Genomic DNA, 15,376 nt, shown 5'->3' with positions numbered 1-15,376 from the left:
TCTTCCTAGTTCTTATGTTCCATAGATGAGAGAAACCATATGATAATTGTCTTTCTCTGCTTGACTTATGTCACTTAGCATTATCTCCTCCAGTGCCGTCCATGTTGCAGCAAATGTTGAGAAATTGTTCTTTTTAATAGCTGAGTAATATTCCATTGTATATATGGACCACATCTTCTTAATCCAGTCATCTGTTGAAGGGCATCTCGGCTCCTTCCACGATTTAGCTATTGTGGACAATGCTGCTATGAACATTGGGGTGCATATGGCCCTTCTCTTCACTACGTCTGTCTCTTTGGGGTAGATACCCAGTAGTGCAGGTTTTCTCCTTTTTAAACATACGTTGGCTTTCAAAGTGTTCCTCAGTAATAGACTCCAACATCTAGATATGTGTTGTCAATAGCCGTACGTGGTAACCGCTAACAACATGGGACTATTGAGGACTTGAAATGTGGCTAATCTGAATTGAGATGTGCTCCGTGTAAAAGACACTCAATTTCAAAAACTTTGTATTGAAAAAAAGAATGTAAAATATCTCATTAACATTTTCAACATATAATCATGTTAAAACGAGAATATTTTGGATCTAGTAGATTAAATAAAATATATAATTAAAATAGATTTCACCTGTTTCTTGTTACTTTTATTGACGTAGCTACTAGATAATGTTAACTTAAATCTTTGGCTCACATCATGTTTCTACTGGACAGTACTGATTAAGATCAAAGAGATATTTGAAGTTGCCCATTACAGTAGGAACATGTATTAACATAGAAGGCGATTGCTAAGACCTAGGACTGCGATTTGCATTCTTATGAGGCTTTATCTAAAATTTACACTCCCTTGGGGAACCTCAGTGGTGCGGTAGGTTAAGTGTCTGACTCTTGGTTTTTGGGTTCAGGTCATGATCTTGGGGTCATGAGATTGAGCCCTGCATTGGGTGCAGAGTCTGCTTGTCCCTCTCCCTCCCCCTCTGCTCTGCACCCCCCCCCCAATGCTTGTGCACTTGCGTGTGTCCATGCTCTCTCTCTCTAATAAATGAATAAAATCTTTAACATCTACGCTCCCTTTGCATCACCTCCTGAGCACAGCTTCCCCTGCACCACGCACCACCTCAGTCGCAGCACACGCCTGTCCCAGTCTCTCTCCTCAGGAGTCAGCAGCAGGCAGGCCAGGAGCATGGCACATCTTTGTAGTAACTCGTCTCATCTCCACCCACCTCTCATCAGTCGTGATGGTCTTGCATGTTCAGGACTCAAGCTTAGCCCTGATTGAAGAGCTGTGGCAGTGACTGAACCAGAGGAATACTGTTGTGCTAGTCTTCTGGTACTTTATTTTAGATCCAAATACCACTTTTAATGATACCTACTAGACTTGTATGTGTTATCTGATACAACTTCTTCTGAGTAATCAGATTCTGCTTGACTTGGTGGTTTTAGTTCAGCTGTTACAACGAATTTAGAGAAGAGCCTGTTGCAATTTAATATTCTCCTTTCCTAACACCTTTTGGCACCACTTGAAAAATTAAAGGGATGCATTCTTCAACTGACATGTGACTTCTCCAAAACCCTCTCCTGGTTATGGGAAGAGAAATTCCATCAGTAAGAGCAGCTTGTTTTAAACCTCAAGAAAACTCCATGACTATCAGTTTGGCAATAGAGGGCTGTGCGTTCTTGCTCTTTTTTCTTCCCATCTAGTGTTAACATCTTTTAATTTGATTTGTGTGTGTAAGCGTGTGTGCATGTGCGTGCACGTGTATGTATGTGCTCCCACAATGTGTGAGGCACCATGTCAAACCGGATCAGTGACGAGTCTTCCGAAGCTTCATTTTTAACTTAAATTACAATTTACATTTTAATTACTAGAGTATGTATCATGGACATATATGGGATATCCTCTGGTTATTTGATACTTACTACTAAAACCCCTCTTCTTTAAAAAAAAATTGTGAAGATAAATAGTTCACTTAAGGAGACACTAGTGATAAAAACACTAGTGAATTAAAGATAAGATCCTAATGCTGTTGGTTCTTTTCATTAGGCATTGACTTGAGTCACTGACATACTCTTATGGTGCAAACTTTCAGAATCTCCTTACCATTTCTTATTCAGGCCTTCTGTCATTCTGTAGGGACATGAAGGTGAAGAAGGAAGGTAGAATATTTTTTAAGTAGTTGCTTTTTATATATCATCTATCTATCTATCTATCTATCTATCTATCTATCTATCTATCTAATGGAATGGTGATATATTTGATTGATTTAATGCCACACATTTTCTGTTCTTGTGGAATATTCCTCAGCTTGTCCTGAGGTCACCTAGAAAAGGGAGATGTATCCCCTGGAATTGAGAACCAGACATGACCACTATTATCTTTAATCACAGTCTTGGGTATAACCTATTTCTCACTCTGCAGCTTTATGAGAGATCGACTACTGAAAATTCAGTACTATTTTTTACTCCAGTAAATTCTAGAATCTCAGTGCATTTTCCAAGTCTATCTCCATATGGCTAGTGTTATCCTGAGTATTACATTGGGGAAAAAAAATGTCATCCAGAGGACATAGCAGCAAAGGCACCTACCCTAAATCTCAAGCAAAAACCAGGAGGAGAATAGGATATGGGGAAGGAAAATACGATTCTTTATACCCCGTCCAGTTTTCGATAAACCTAAAGAGATAATAAACTCTCAAAGTTGGCTCCAAGACATTTACATAGTATAAGTCAAGGAAAATAATTGCTACTATTGTCCTTTGAGTCAGTGAAGAATTGACAACCTTAAAGTCTTTTTGTGATGTCTTTTTACACTTCTTTGTGCACAAAAATAATCTTCCTTTACAAACGAGTCATATTAATTCTGCATAGCTGTTTATTGGAATAAATAATTTCCAAAAAAAGGAAAAATGTCCATTGTTTTTATTAAGGAATTATAAAATTAGGAAAGATTTACCAAAATTTATAGAGATTTTATTGCAGCTGTGTATTAACATCAATGCCAAAGGTAAGACTGGGCTAATATGTTATGGTGAGAAGCTGAAAAAAGCCTGAAATATTGTTGACAAATGGGAACATAAAGGAAATAAAGCAACTCTTATGTATTAGCTATGTCTTTTTCTGTTTTCTGTCTTCTGATTCTTTGACATCAGGGACCTTGCTGATCTGGAACGATCAGCTCTTCCAAGACTAGCCAATTCCTTAAGTCAGTCAAGAACTTGCCCTAAAGCATCCCTTTTAAATGCCAACAAACCAATCCAGAATCACAGTCCTGAGTATCTCTTCTATTGAACTCTTACACTCTGGGAGCCACGATCCACTTGCCCTAATCACCCCAGGGACAAGTACCAGAGGACTGCTGACAGCCTTTCTACCTCAGAGCTGGTGGAAATTCCTTGAACTAGCTAATCCTAAACCTGTTTATCCTGCCTCCCCCATTCCTTACTGTGGAAACCATAATAAAGGCTCTTGCCCACATTTCTCCTCACTCCTCCCATCCCGTCCCCCCTGCCTTCTGACCAGTGCTGGTGCTGCCCCATGTGCCTCCCCCTAACCTCACGTGCAGCATGACATGGCCCCCTCTTTGGGATCTGCAAGTAACAGACTGTCTTTTTAATGGCAATCATCTCCTGATCTGTAACCCTTGCCAAGCCCAATTAATCATAAAACCTATATTGTAAAGCATTCTACCTCAAGATTTCAATGTTGACTGTAAGTACCATTTTCATGGTATACTTTTATGTTTATTTAACAAACATTTATTGAGCCCATACTAATTCTAAGACAATTCTAGGTTTCATACTGTTTTTCAAGGTCAATAAGATATAGTCTTAGTCCTCAGAAAATTTATGATCTAGTTATTACTAATTCTTTCTTCAACTCAGTAAAAGAGTAATGATTATTTACAAAGTAATTGTCATTTCTTTTTATATTAACTACCTCTTGAAATGCATTTCTTTTTGCATTTGCATAAATATAGTCAGCATTTGATTATCTGGCACAAATGGGGCCACGGAGTAACTTATATGAACTGAGAGATAATTAAACAGTTATTTATATTGATTGAATTACAGAAACAATTTTTGCTTGTGTGAAAAGATACAAAGTAAATCAAGAATGCAGCACTGGCCTAGAGAAGTTATTGCAAACTCAGAGGAAACCCAATCATTTCTTGGTTTGCCTTCCATGCTCTTGGGGAATCTTCCTTTCTATTTTTACAGCATTCTTTTGCAGATGAATGCAAAAGATGTGCCATTTTAGTTTTATATTCTGTATTTGTTTCTAGGGCTACCATAACAAAGTTCCACAGTCTCTGTAGCTAAAACAACACACGTTTATTTTCTCACAGCTCAGCAGCCTAGAAGTCTGAGATCCAAGTGTCCATGGAGTCGGTTCCTTCTGAGGTTTTGTGAGAGAATCTCTTCCAGACCTCTCTCCTTGGCTTGTAGCTGGTCATCTTCTCCCTGTGTTTTCACATGGCCTTCCCTCTGTATGTGTCTGTGTCCAAATTTCTTCTTTTTATAAGGATACCAGTCATATTGGATTAGGACGTACCTTCTTTTAACTGAATAACGTCTGTGAAGAGTCTTTCTCCAACTGCAGTCATCTTTTGAGGTCCTGGGGCTTAGGACTTAAGATTTTTGGCAGTGGGAGGACACAATTCAGCTCATCATGTATTCAATAACTGGTTGTTGAGCTAAAAGAAGGAATCTCAGTTTTTACTTATCTTTTTGATTCCTGCTATATCCCAGGCTGCATTGCACTTGAGTTAAGAATCCAAATTTTAGGGGTGCCTGGGTGATGCTGTCAGTTAAGCATCTGACTCTTGGTTTCCACTCAGGTCATGATCTCAGCGTTCTGGGATCAAGTCCTGTGTCGGGCTCTTTGCTGCAGCAGAGTCAGGTTGAGATGCTCTCTCCCTCTCTCTGCCTGTCCTTCTCATGCTGTACCCCTGCCTCTAAAAGAAAAAAAAAAAAAAAGAAAAAAAGAAAGAATCCAAATTTTAGCTAAATAAGCTGATAAATGCCTATTTCTCCTCTCCTTCCCCCTCGTCCTCTCCTTTCCGACCCCTCCCCCTTCACCTCCTTCTTCTTCCTCTTCCTTTTCTGGGAAATGTTACTGTTACCAACCAAAGTGACAATGCAAATCATCTCAGGGGGTAAATAGAGCTTGTGTACACATTGACACACTTCTCTAAAATCCAACTGAAATCTTTCTACTTCTTTAATTGGTCGCCCAGCCCTCAATGAGCCTCCTCTCTCTGAACGTTTATAGCAATTTTGATTTTAGCTAGATTTTTTTTTCTTTCAACTATATAGTTAAGTTCCACCAAAAATAGAACTATATTTTTATAGGTCTTACATATAGATATTTTATTCATCCATTGAACACAAAAAAATTCTTCAACAGTTGATATTATTCAGAAACTGTTTATCAAGCCTGAAGAATATCAAACTACATAAGGTATGACCTCTTCCCCATAACGCCCAAAACAGATACAGAGAAATGTAAATGAAATTAATAATGAGAATAATTAGAATAAAATATTTAATACTAAAATCCAGCTTTTCCCACCCCCGCCTCTTGCCATTCCACTAATGGTCAAGGTGCCCCGTACTTCTATGATGCTAAGTCCAGGGGTCAATTTTCCTTGCCCACCTTACTAGAACTGTATGCAGAATTTGACACAATTGATAAATTTTCTCCACTTGGCATTCAGGTCCTATAATCTCTTGGTTTTCTTCTATCTCACTTAGGTTTTCAGACCTCTTTGCTAATTCTCTTTTTGTCCTGACCCGACCACTTAGCAATATAATGTTTGAGGGCCTTGCAAATCAGTCTTTGGTACTTTTTTATTCTCTGTTTACTCCCTGTATTTATTGTGATCTAGGCTCATGATTTGAATTCCATATATGTGATGATGACCCCCACATATCTATTTCCAGTCCATTCCTTTCTCCTGAATTTCCAGACTCGTTTATTCAACTGCTTCCTGCAGTCTACTCAATGACTAATAGATATCTTAAACTCAGCATGCCCCAAAATGATTTACGGCTCTTACCCTTAAATCTGTTTCATCCAAAGCCTTCCTCAATATTGTTAATGACTGTTCCATCCTTTCTAGATGTTCAGACCAAAAACTTTGAAGTCATGCTTGGGTGATCTCATTCTCTCATATCTGTTAAATATATTCAAAATATATCCAAAACTTTATCACTTTTTATACCTCTTTTGCTACCACCCTTGTCTGAGCCACTATCATTCCTCACCTAAATTATTCCAAAATCCCCTTTGCTTATCTCCCTGCTTCTGTTCTTGTCACACTGTCTTTTTAACATAATAGTCAGAGTGATCCTCTGAAACTTATTGAGTCAGGTCATGTCACTTCTCTCCTTCAAATCTTGCAGTGTTCTCTGTGGTACTTTGAACGGAAGCCGGGGCCCTTCCAGGGCCTTCAAGACACTTCACCATCTGGCTCTCAGCTGTCTCTCTGTCTGTGTCCCCCACTTATTTCTCCCTTGATTACTCTCCCCAGCCTGGCACCAAAACCCTAGTCACAATCATACCTGTGGCTTTTGTAGCAGTGTTTCCTTCTTCCTCAGATGCCTTTCTTCCAGATTGCTTCATGGTTAACTCTTTTTCCTTCATTAAGTCTTTGTTCATTACCGAACTTTGTTCTCAGTGAGGGCAAACATCACTTTTTCAAGAAGGCTTATCTGGATGACACTATTGAAAATTGCAAACTGCCCTCTCCTCCATGCTTCAAATACCTTGTAACCCGGGTCTATACTTCTTTTTTTTTTTTTTAAGATTTTATTTTTATTTATTTGACAGAGATAGAGACAGCCAGCGAGAGAGGGAGCACAAGCAGGGGGAGTGGGACAGGAAGAAGCAGGCTCCCAGCGGAGGAGCCTGATGTGGGGCTCGATCCCAGAACGCTAGGATCACGCCCTGAGCCGAAGGCAGAGCTTAACCGCTGTGCCACCCAGGCGCCCCCGGGTCTATACTTCTTTTATATATATTTGGTTTTTGCTGTTGTTTACAGTATTTATCAACTTCTAATATAACTATAGCATTTGTTTTTATTATATTTACTCTGTGCGGTCTGTTTTCCCCACAAGAGTGCAAGTTTATGAGAGCAGAGGTATTTGTTTTATTCTCCGAAGAGTGTTTGGTTGATAGTAGGCTCTCAGTAAATATTCGTTGTAGGAAAGCACAAGTGAATGAATTAACCGATGTGAACTCACATTGTTATTTACAGGGGTATGTGCGAAGTGTCACTGACAGCTGTGTGTTTGAATCTCCCAAGTAATTTTGGGAAAGCTCAGCTTGAAGGCTGCTTTAATTGTATTATTAAATCATAGATTGGAAGTTAGTCTAAGTCAAAGATGACTTTTGATGACAGTTGATTTTACTGTTGGTGCAGCCCGTGAGAAGACTGCTGTCTACTTATAAAATACATGCGGTAGTATATCTTGGTTGAGAGCAAGCACTCTCGAGCCATCATTCCTGGGTCCAGAACGGCTCAATGTCTTAGTAGTCATGTGACGGGCGACTGAGTTAAAGTTTACTATCTCGGTTTCTCCATCTCTAAAATGGTGAAGCTAAGAGTACCTGCCTGATGGGCTGTTATAAGGATTAAATCAGTTTAGAGCTTAGAACAGAGCTTGGCACATAGGAACCAATATATAATCGCCAGATATTAGTATAATTACTACCTTGGGGAGGTAGCTTTGTTCATAATGGAAAGAATAGCATATACAGTTTAAGACTGAAATCTTAGTCTGACTTCATCACTAACTACTTGCATGGGGTTAAGAGTCATTTAATTACTCTGCCTGTATTTGAAAACAAAAGAGTGGTACCAGATTACGTTTAAGACCTCTCCTATCTCTAAAAGCCTATAATTCTCTGATAATGATGATAGCATATTAAAGATATTTATGAAATGAATAACTCATTTCTGTAGGATATTTATTCTTTAAATAATTTAGAGATGACTAAACCGATAGAATTTATTCTTACGCTAATCCTTATTTGGTATTAAAATAATTGTTGGAGGGGCGCCTGGGTGGCACAACGGTTAAGCGTCTGCCTTCGGCTCAGGGCGTGATCCCGGCGTTATGGGATCGAGCCCCACATCAGACTCCTCCACTATGAGCCTGCTTCTTCCTCTCCCACTCCCCCTGCTTGTGTTCCCTCTCTCGCTGGCTGTCTCTATCTCTGTCGAATAAATAAATAAAATCTTTAATAAAAATAAATAAATAAATAAATAAATAAATAAATAATTGTTGGGATTGCAAGGATAATGTGGGACTTCAAGAAATACTAATTAATGATGATGACATATACGTATGGCATCTCACAAACAGTGTAAACTTTTGAATAATATATATGAGCACCTATTTTTGCTCCTTTGTAGTTAACTTTTCTTTAAAGGACTACCGCAGACCTGTGTGTGGCATTCATTTTAGTCTGCATGACAATTATATATGGACTTCGTGAGATCTAGCAAAAGCTTATTAAATTGTCACAGTTCAGTTTGATAAAGAGAAACTCATGTGCTTGCACACTATAGATGGTGGTAAGAGAATAGAGCAACTCATTTCCTATACTTTTTGTAAAGATCAGCTCTTATAATGCTAATCATGAAAGTGATCTGTTACTTTTTAAAAAATCTGATCATTACAAGTAAGACTAGCCAGATAATAAAGTTATATTTAAGCAGATTTCTCTTGGATAAATTATGGTTATGATTAGTGGACATCTGCTTATTTTTGTGCTTTAGTATTTGTTTTCTTTCAGTTTGTAGCTTAAAAGTTCCAGACAGCTAAATAACAAAGAGTAAGTCCATCATTTTAAAAAATGCTTTAATCAAAATTTCTATATAACAAAATTATTTTCGTGTTTTGGTCATTGGCACATTTAATTCAAACACTGTTTCATATAATAAATTCCTGGGAAAAATAGGACAGAATCGTGATGGTTTGGAAAATAGAATTTGGTGCTAATTCTCTTTTTTTTTTTTTTTTTTTTTAGGCTCTGATTTTTTATTTTTAATCTTGATTTCATGCAATGTTTATATTATTGCTTTACGGTCAAGAATGAGAGAGACTGTAGATAATCAAGAGGAATAGTAGAGAACAGTTTTTGGTTATAAAGAAATTGTACCATAGACAGAAAATATGACTATTTACCCTAATGCTGGAAAATCCTCTCTGAGTATGAATGTAGTCGTTGCATAAGGTTGAACTGACTTTTAAAAAGCAGGTGTCCAGCAGCTTGACCCTGGGAAATGGGTATCACACCTGTATCATGCTGTCTTGTGCTAAATGCCCTTACTTGGTAAGTTGCATTTCAACTTTGAAAAAGAAGCACAAGTTGGAAGGAAAATTTGACTCCTAATAATAAATATTTTTAATACAATTTTTTTTCATAGTGTAAATTTTGAGGTCGACAGGAAGAAGTTGATAATCCAGCTGGGAGCTTTTTGAAGACTCTGTATAAGATTTTAAATGGCTTTGAGGTTATTAGCCTAATTCTGTGGAGATTTCAAAATACATTATGAATCTATTACAGAAGAACATCTTAATTTTTACTTGTTTTTATAATATGTAGTAAACTATAAATGTAATTCTATCTCATTAAACGGATATTTTAAAAGGTTTCCATTTAGATCACGTAGTCTATAAGATGTCAAAAAATGGTATGCTACAAATACCAATCTTTTGTTCAGTTTCTCGTTCGTTTTGTTGCTATTAGTTTGAAAGAAGTCTGTACCATTATTTCTTACACTAGTGCAACTTAGAACCACAATCTATATTCATTTTTTTAAAAAGATTTTACTTATTTATTTGATAAAGAGAGAGAGAGAGAACACAAGTAGGCAGAGCAGCAGGCAGAGGGAGAGGGAAAAGCAGGCTCCCTGATGAGCAGGGAGGCTGACACGGGGCTCAGTCCCAGGACCCTGGGATCATGACCTGAGCCAAACTCAGATGTTTAACCCACTGAGCCACCCAGGTGCCCCTGTATTCATCTTTACTTCTAAAGTCCTTTTTCAAAGATTCATTATTTTAGGATTAAATAACTATCTATACAGAAATCTTCATTGTATAAAATGCCACTATTTGACTAGTTGATAATTTTTAAATATCATGAATTTTTTGTAATCTCTGACTTATTAGTCTTTATGTTTCTGTAAAAATATAAGGGAACCGAGCAGACAGTGATCTAGCCATGGCGCAGTGGAGTTTAGGGCCGAGTTGAGGAAATGAGAGTGTTTGTTATATTTGTAATTTGATTTCAATTCAGCCAATGCTTGTTTAAAATAAACCATTAGTAAAGCTTTGTATTCAGATTTATGCGGCATACAAGGATGAAAAAGACATTACATCTGCCACTTAAATATTCATAATGTAATGGAAGAGATAGACTGGCGTAAAAATCTGATAAGTCAAGCAGTTGGATTCAGAGTATAAAGGGGACAGAGATAAATTGTAAGTGAAAATGAGGAATTGGGAAGAAATCATGTAATAGTAGGACCAGAGCTAGAAGTTTACATTTGTAGGTCGTTTCTGTAATAGAAAAGTGGGGAGACAGAAAATCCAGTTAGGCCCAAGAAACCAAGGTGCAGAGTAAGAAGTAATAATGAAATTGCATTTAATTATTATAATTAACATTTCATGAAGTATATTTACTTTGCATAATGCTCTACTTAGTTATTATGATACATTTGTGAAACCAAATATGACCAGATCATAGCGAAATAGGAAACTGAGCAAAAGTATCCATTATTTTTCTGCCTTTTACTTTTTGGTGTCCCTCAGCTGAGTTTGGTGCCTTGTGTCCTGAGACATCCAGCTGTGGAGACCCACCCCCACAGTCACCATGGTATAGTAGTAAGTGTGCGAGTTTGAGAGTCAAACCACCTGGAGGTGACATCCAATCATTGCTGCTCCTAAGTGAGTGATGTTGAACAGGTTATTTAAACACTTGTCACTTTATTATTTTCACATGTAAAACTAATAGGAAAGGATACCTACGTCAAAGAATAAAATGCAAAGTGGATGTAGACCTGAGTCTTAATCGGAACTACATAGAAGTTGGTGATGAAGGTGCTGCCCCCTGCCGTGGAGGTGGTGGTAGTGCCATGGCCATGCGCTGAGTACTGAGGTTTCAAGTGTCACCAACCGATCTTTGCTCAGATGTCATCTTCTCAGTGAACCTGATCAGACCAACTTTTAAAAATTACAGTCCTCTCCCTGCAACCACACTCTGCCCATTTCTGCTTTGTATTTGTCCATGGGACTTATCACCATCTGTCTTACTATACACTTGATTTCATACCTGTTTTCCCTAACTGGAATGAGAACTCTATGAAGGAACGGATTTCTTCTGCTTCTGTTCACTGCTCTATCACTAATACTTAAGAAAAGTGACCATCAGTGTTTGACTATTTTTTATTGAATGAGAGCATCCAGGCTCCTAGGTAAGTCAGCTGATGTAGTCAAGCTGATATGATTCATGGGACTTCTCTGTACCTACCCTAGGCGATATGTAAGCATTTATAAATTAGCTCCAGAAACAAAACCTTAACCTGCTGTTACTAAAGGTGGAAACTCCTGATCCCATGCCATGTTGGAGAAGGGGTAGGTAAAAGTTCGTCAGTTGTGTCTTACAGGGGTCCTGCTGAAGAGTCCTGGGTGGAGGTGCCTTTCCCTCTGCTAGTCTGGCATCTTGCTGTCTAGTGCATACTCTTCTTGGCTAGTCAATCATACTTATAAAAAACGAGTTTAATATATTGTGCCCTGAGTTTGAGGTGCATGGGCACATCAGCTACTTAAAACCAGTTTAGGAACAAATGAAAAAAATTGACACAGGTAAAAAGAGTTGCAGTTTGTGTTCCTTGAGAACACAGGTGACAGGGATATTTAATATATGTTATACCTTGGAGGTTTGCAAATAGATACACTAGACTCACCCCACCCAAAACCAATGACAGGACAGACACCTTTAAAGCAATCAAAGCAAAAGATATAACATTGCCATTTATCATTATAAGTCCTGAAACCAAATGCATTATGAAAACTATTGTTTTCGTCCTCTGAGTTTTTAATAGGAAGATTTTCAGACAGGATATAGCTTGTGATTTACGAACTAGAAAATTAAAAAAAAAATATGTCTCAGCTTATGAAATTTCTGCTGGTTTGATATATTTTAATTATTTCAAAAAAGTTAGCTTTATTTTTCTTTCTGGAAACATAGTCCCCCTTATCCTCCTAGAACCTAATTGTTGTGTCCTTGGGGAACTTCCCAAGGTCTGCCACTTAACCTCCTTGTATAAAGCATGTTGGTATTTTAACAGTACACTCAGTTATAATGTCCTGAAGTAGAACATATTAAAATTTTGCATTTAAAAATATTGCCAATTAGAAATTAACCTTCCTAAAAGGAGTTTACTGTCGGATCACATTATGTGCACTCAGAACTCTGGACTATGGAGAAAAAAAAAGATAAGTTAATATTTTATTTCTGAAAGTAAAAATGCTAAAATGAACTAGGTAATTGTTTGGCAGATCATGGAAAAGACTTCTGTGTGAGGCACTTTAATTCCACGGTGTTTACTAAATATCCAGCCCATGAGTAGCACTCTCCATGTTATGAGAACAATCAAATTCCTTAGTCACAGAATGGCCTTAGTTCAGCAGCCCATTCCCCTTGTCTCAGTGGCCTCATTTAGCATAGGAACCAGGTATTTTGTTTTAAAATACACTATCATATTTAATATTCATGAGAGTTCTGTGGGGGTATATATGGCCATTTTAGAGATAAGGAAACAGTCTCAGAAGTGTTCCATTTTCAGATGAAATTCTGACAGCTATAAGTGAGACAACCAGAAATCAAACCCAGACATTCTGCCTCCATGTCTAGGACTTACCTCACTATGCTGTAGCCTCCTTTCTTTGTGACTTGGTATTCCTGCTGCCATTTACTGTAATGTAAAGTTCTTTGTCACTTGGTATCCAGATCTTTAACTCAGAGTTGAGAAATCATTGACTCATATAATGGTCTATCATAGACACGTCTGATCCACAGAGCTGGCTATTGAGACTTATTCTCAAAAGAAGTCAATATTACGTAATTGTGAACAAGACCAGTTGAACAAAACAGGAACAAAGTTCCTGACAGAGCCTATTTATCTTTCTTCCTTCATCATTCATTAGACAAGCGATAAAGTGCATGTAGACTATCTTCTGGCATTGTATGATGTCCTGTGTATATTCAGTAGCCCTGATGTTGTTATTTAATCAATAATTTCCTTATATTTCTTTGATAATGCATTAGAGTTCATAATGCCTTTAAGTGTTAGGCATTGTTTTCCTCTTTTTATAGGTGAGAAAATGGAGGCATAAAGATAGAAAGGTAGTCATAGAAGGTCATGTGGGTAACAATGGAGAGAAAAGGATAAAAAAACCAGTTTTTAACACCAAATCTTTTAGTCTTTTACTACACTAGCTCCCATGTTTCCTTTTTTTTAAGATTTTATTTCTTTATTTTATAGAGAGGGATAAAGTGAGAGAAAGCACGTGCACAAGCAGGGGGAGAAGCAGAGGGAGAGGGAGAGTCTCAAGCAGACTCCCTGCTGAGCACAGAGCCTGACGTGGGGCCCAATCCCAGGACCCTGAGATCATGACCTGAGCCGAAACCAAGAGTGGACGCTTAACCCACTGAGCCACCCAGGCATCTCAACTTCCATGTTTCTTACTTACACAATCAACGATATTGTACTGCTCAGATATATAGTGTAAATATTAGAAGTACATGGTCTTTCTGTAATGCTATCAGCAGTGATTTGGGATAAGAGAATCCATGTTTTTCCCTGAAAGTTTGTGCCATGAGATATATTGTTACTAATGAAGCAAGGGTTGATGGATTTTAAAAGTGAATCGCTTAGCAGAATAATAAATACTATTTATCAGTTACTTAGTGTCACCACCACCAAAGGAAACTAGGACAGACTTAGGCAAACTTAGAAAAATTAGTTCAGGGGTGTCTGGGTGGCTCAGTAGGTTAAGTGTCTGCCTTCGGCTCAGGTCAGGATCCCAGAGTCCTGGGATCAAGCCCCGCATTGGGCTCCCTGCTCAGCGGGGAGCCTGCTTCTCCCTCTCCCCTGCCTGCTGCTCCCCCTACTTGTGCTCTCTCTCTCTCTGTGTCAAATAAATAAATAAGATCTTTAACAAAACAAAACAAAAAAAGAAAAATTAGTTCAGCAATTTTTATGTAAAATCATTAGAACACAAAAAGTATTACCTCAAAGAAATGATCAATTATTTTGTTCTTTTGTTTTTTAAATAGTGAGTATGTATTTAGCATTGTTGTTAACAGCAGACTACTGGGGTTTGAAAGCTAGCTTCACCAACAGCTAAATGAAAACTTGACCAACAATCTTTGAGCTTCTAGTTTTCTTATCTGTAAAATGGGGATAATAAGAGTGCCTATCTTGCAAAAAAAAAAAAAAGAGTCCTATCTTACTGGGTTGATGCGACTAATCCTTGTATCAGCCGATGACTTAATACAGGTCAAATACTTAGAATAGTGCCTGGCCCTATCTCTATAAGCCTTTGCTGTTGTTATGCTATTGTAATATGATAATCATTATTGTTAATACCATATACAATGTATTATGGAAATATAACAATGAATAAGAAGTAGTGTCTATACTCTAAATACTTAAAATGGAGCTAAGGAGGTAAATTCTGTGTGGAAAAGACTGCATGAAGGAGCTAGGGTTTTAGCTGAGAAGGGGAACACTGAGAACAATTAGGAACCTGTGAAAGTGTTTACCATAGGGAGGCCATTTCTGCTAATAAACATGTATGTTCCTAGATCAAGCTCCTTACTCAAGTGCAAATTGAGTATTAACAATTAGTTATGAAGTTATAAATTCCCTCAGAGGATCTAAATAATTACAAGTTTCTAGAATAGCATGGTTCTTTGGACTGACTCTAGATAGGGTACCATTAACCACCTGAAGACTGAGCAGAAGCTAGTCTTGTAGAAGCATCTATGTGGGGAGAATGCTGTAGGTGGAGGGGACAGCATATGCAAAGGCTCTGAGGTGAAAAAGTTTAGTGAAGTTGGAGCTTAGTGAGTAAGGGGGAGAGTGGCAGGAGAAGAAGACAAGAGAGTGAGACAGACCTGGGATCATATAGGTTCTTGGGTGCTTCTGGAAGGAGTTCATGAAAGGATATTAAAATGTTTCAAGCAAGAATGGCCTCCTATATTAAGTAGAGAAGACTTAGGGAATAGGGACAGGTAAGAGTGTGTGTATTTTTTTATTTGAACTGCTAATTGACCATGAAGAGTGACAATTAAACATCTAG

The 15,376-nt window shown here is 37.9% G+C and overlaps 1 protein-coding gene and 3 long non-coding RNA genes across 6 annotated transcripts in view; 2 read left to right on the top strand and 2 right to left on the bottom strand.

Annotated features, from left to right (window-relative positions):
* The window catches only part of LOC121101423, a 63,546-nt gene extending 52,330 nt beyond the window's left edge, over positions 1-11,216 (top strand). Inside the window, exon 3 of the long non-coding RNA XR_005833397.1 lies at positions 10,820-11,216. This is a non-coding gene — a long non-coding RNA (uncharacterized LOC121101423). The remainder of the gene's footprint in view (positions 1-10,819) is intronic.
* The window catches only part of ARHGAP24 (Rho GTPase activating protein 24), a 489,199-nt gene that overhangs the window by 141,125 nt on the left and 332,698 nt on the right, over positions 1-15,376 (top strand). The gene's annotated exons all lie outside the window — the stretch shown is intronic.
* LOC103676946 lies at positions 4,313-6,812 on the bottom strand. Its single transcript, XR_572269.2, has 3 exons — positions 6,560-6,812; positions 6,055-6,171; positions 4,313-4,950 (listed from the first exon to the last, which is right to left on the bottom strand). It is a non-coding gene; the product is annotated as an uncharacterized LOC103676946 (long non-coding RNA).
* Positions 8,326-15,376, bottom strand: part of LOC103676945 — a 29,184-nt gene continuing 22,133 nt past the window's right edge. The window contains exons 3-4 of the long non-coding RNA XR_572268.2: positions 12,931-12,984; positions 8,326-10,567 (exon numbers count right to left, since the gene is read on the bottom strand). This is a non-coding gene — a long non-coding RNA (uncharacterized LOC103676945). The remainder of the gene's footprint in view (positions 10,568-12,930; positions 12,985-15,376) is intronic.

Source organism: Ursus maritimus, unplaced genomic scaffold (assembly GCF_017311325.1).
Source record: "Ursus maritimus isolate PB19 unplaced genomic scaffold, ASM1731132v1 scaffold_8, whole genome shotgun sequence".
In the NCBI taxonomy this organism is placed as follows: Eukaryota; Metazoa; Chordata; class Mammalia; order Carnivora; family Ursidae; genus Ursus; species Ursus maritimus.
This window is presented reverse-complemented; position numbering and strand designations above follow the sequence as displayed.